This window comes from Myotis davidii, unplaced genomic scaffold (assembly GCF_000327345.1).
Source record: "Myotis davidii unplaced genomic scaffold, ASM32734v1 scaffold934, whole genome shotgun sequence".
NCBI classification, from domain to species: Eukaryota; Metazoa; Chordata; class Mammalia; order Chiroptera; family Vespertilionidae; genus Myotis; species Myotis davidii.
In genome coordinates, this window is record NW_006285798.1 from 869,103 (window position 1) to 872,533 (window position 3,431).

A 3,431-nucleotide genomic window follows, 5' to 3' on the forward strand; every position below is an offset into this window, starting at 1 on the left:
GCAGGACGGCAGCCCGGCGCCTGTCCGTCCGTCCGTCCGTCCGTTTGAAGGGCTGGGGATAGACACCAAAGGCCTCCGGCCTGGCCTGCGGGGCCCAGAGGAGCCAAGCCCCGCAGACCCGAGGGTTCAGAGGCCCCCGGACACCTGGAGCAAGGGAGCTTGCGGGTGGACTCCCCAACACCTCCCTGAACCCCAGAACCTCGACTAGTCGCCCCTGGCCCTTCGCACCCCCTGGCAGAGCATCCCTCAGCCCCGCCCCAGTCCTGCCCTCCTGCCCCGACACACCCTGGGCACAGGAAGGGCAGGAGAGTTGGGGCGGAGAAGAGGCTGAGGCCCTGGGCGCTGCTGGGAGGAGGACAAGGAGCTGGGCGCAGGGTGTTGCTCACCTGCATACTGCGGGCTCCTGGGAGGCTGGAGGGGAAAGGCCGGCCCCTTGCAAAATGTAGCAAATGTCTGGGTGTTGCAAAGTCTGTGCGCAGGCACAGGCCGTAGGAATCCAGTGACTCCTCCCCACCCATTCTGATGAGGACGCCGATCGCAGGAGGGCAGCTTGCCTGGGGCTGCCAGACCTGGGAAGTGGAGGTCCCACAGCCCTCACCCTCCTCCTCAGAGGGCAGAAGGGCTCCCAGGGCAGGGACCCCGGCACCCCTAGGGTAGGGGAGTGTAGAGCCCAAGGCAGGGCCCAGGCCCCCTGCCCGCCACACCTTCCCCAGGCCCAGGGAACCTCTCAGATCCCCCCAGTCCTGGCTGCCCAGCCCAGAGAGTGCCCTGGCTGGCGGTGAGGTGATTGGTGCCAGAAATTCCCCCTGGGTCTCTGCCGGGTCAGCCTCGGCCAGCCCTGTCCCCACGGCGCACATTTCCGGTCCTGGCGTGTGACGCTGCGGGTATGAGGACGGGTGCCGAGGAAACAGCAGGGCGTGGGTGTGTGCGGTGTGAGCGCACAGAGTGCACACGTGTGCGTGTAGCCTTGTGTGTCGAGTGACTGCGTCAGAGGCCTCAGCAACTCCTCCCTGCTCCAGGGCTCCTGCCGGGCAGCTGCCGGAGGGCACCAGGCCTGCTTCTCATCACCCCCTCAGGGAATCTGCCAGGAGGCACCCGCAGGCTGGCTCAGGCCCCAGGCAGCACAACCGCGGAGAGGAGCCCAGCCTCACCCAGGGCTCCCTCATCACCCGGCCCGCTGTGGAGGCCCAGGACCTGCAATAACCTCAACATGGTGAGGCTGCCCCCTCTGCTTGGCAGGGCACCATTCACCACCATGCGCCCCACCTGCCAGGTCTCTTCTGGCCATTTGAGGGGGCTCTGTAATGGGCCAGGCTGACCAGAGGAGCCCCGACCACCCTCTGGCCTGGAGCCCCCCTCCATTCACCCCTTATTCCCACCGCACAAAAGGGCTATAGGTCCCCCTGCCCTGCCTGGGTCCAGTTTACAAACAGGTTGCCCCAGGGCCTGGCCCCCACCCCTCGGTGTGCGCCCTCAAGACCCACCTCGCCAGCAGGCAGCGGGGCCTCCCCACGCCAGGTAAGTAGCAAACCCCTTCTTTCACCGAGGGCCAAGGCCCGTCACTGCCCCGGACCCCGGACCCCGGACCCCGGAGCCCACCGGCACCTCTCCTTTTGCCTTAGGCCTTTCGACATCCTGTCTCCTGCAATAACAAGGAAGCGAGATTCCAAGTAGATGTCCCTCGCGTGCGTCCTCTCCCTCTCTCTGTTGAGATCCTCGTCTTAGTAGCTAGGGTGTTAGCGCTGGGAAGGGACGGTAGTTGTGCAGCCCAGCATCGTCCGGGCACAGCTGGGGCAGGGACGCTGACTCAGCAGGGCTGGGACCAGGCTGCTCCGCTGTGGCCGCTGCTGCCCCGGCTGCGCTGCGGGTTGGTTGGGACCCTTTGCCCCTTAGGAGAGGTGTTGGTCACAGATGTTTACCTCAGTTTATGTCACTGTCGAAGAAACAAAAAATAAATAGCAAAAAGTAACACCGTAGACATGAAGACTTAGAAAACAAAACAAAAAAAACTTTAAAGAAATCCTCCCCTTGCTATTCCTCTGTGAGGTGTGTGTGTGTGCGCGCGCGCCACGTCTCTGTCCCACCCTGGGCAGGCCCCCTGTCCTTTGGTGCTTCCCAGAGGCCCCTCTGAGCTGGCCTGTAGGGTGTGGGGAGCCCCCTGGGCAGGAGGCAGGGCCACAAGTTAGCTAGCGGGTCTGCCAGGCCCCTGAGCAGAGCCTCAAGGCCACCGATGCTCCCTGAGCCCCTCGCTGTGGCCGATGGGACAGTTGTGGTGGCATCGTAGCCAGGCTCAGGGCCTGGGTGGGACCCCCCAACCCCACATATATTAACCCCCCCCCATGTGTTTGTAAATACTCTGGCATCCTTTGGCCCTGAGGAGGTTTTTAAATGTGTTATTCTCTATCATGACAATTGCTATAAAATAAAAAATTCAGAAAAATTACCACTGGGTGGCTGTCTTGTCTCAGATACAGGGCAGTGGGGTCCACAGAATTACTCTGGAAACGGAAAACTTGACAAGTGTCTGCAGTCGGGCAGCTACTCCAGGCCTCCTGCGACCTCAGACCTAGAGGAGGCCCAGGCAGGGTCTGAGGGTGAAGCGAGCAAGGACCCTGGGTCTGGGGGAGGCTGGGGAGTGGCCCCTGCCTGGGGGGGCTCCTCACCCTGCGCCCTCCAGAGCTCTCCAGGCTCAGCAGCCAGCGTGAGTCTGGCCACAGATTAGACGGTCACTCTGTTGGAAACCCTCCAGTGCTCCAAGGCCCCAGCCTCACCCCGACTCCTCTCACCTGTGCTGCCTCCCACCACATTGCTCTCGCTCAGGGCCTGGACCCTTGTCTTGGACTCTCCCCGACCTTCTCCCGAAACCCCTCCCTCCAGGTCCCGCTCACAGGTGAACTCCTGGGTGCCCCCCAGGGTACAGGCGCTGCGTTACACTGAGCACTCAATGCCCTAAGTCTGTCTCCGCTCCTCCCCACCAGATGGACGTGCCGTAGGAACAGTCAGTGCTGCCCTGGCTGTGTGGCTCCGTTGTTTGGGCGCCATCCCGGGCACTGAGAGGTTGCAGGTTCGATTCCCCGGTCAGGGCACATGCCCGGGTTTCAGGCTCCATCCCCAGTGGTGGTGGTGGGGCGGGGGGTGCAGGGGCAGCTGGTCCATGTTTCACTCTCTGGCATTGATATTTCTCCCTCTCCCTCTCCCTCTCTCTCTAAAAAGAAATAAAAACATTTTATAAAAAGGACAGTCAGTATTTGGCAAATTGTTACTCCCTCCCTGGCACGTGACAGCCCCCGCCCCCCCAACAATTTGTCAAATGAGTGAGTGAATGCCCAGTGCTATTAGGGGCCCAGAGTACAGCAAGAAACAAGACAAGTGGTCTGTCCCCTGCAACTTATTTTCTAAAGAGGAAAATAGACGTTAAATAGGTTACACAG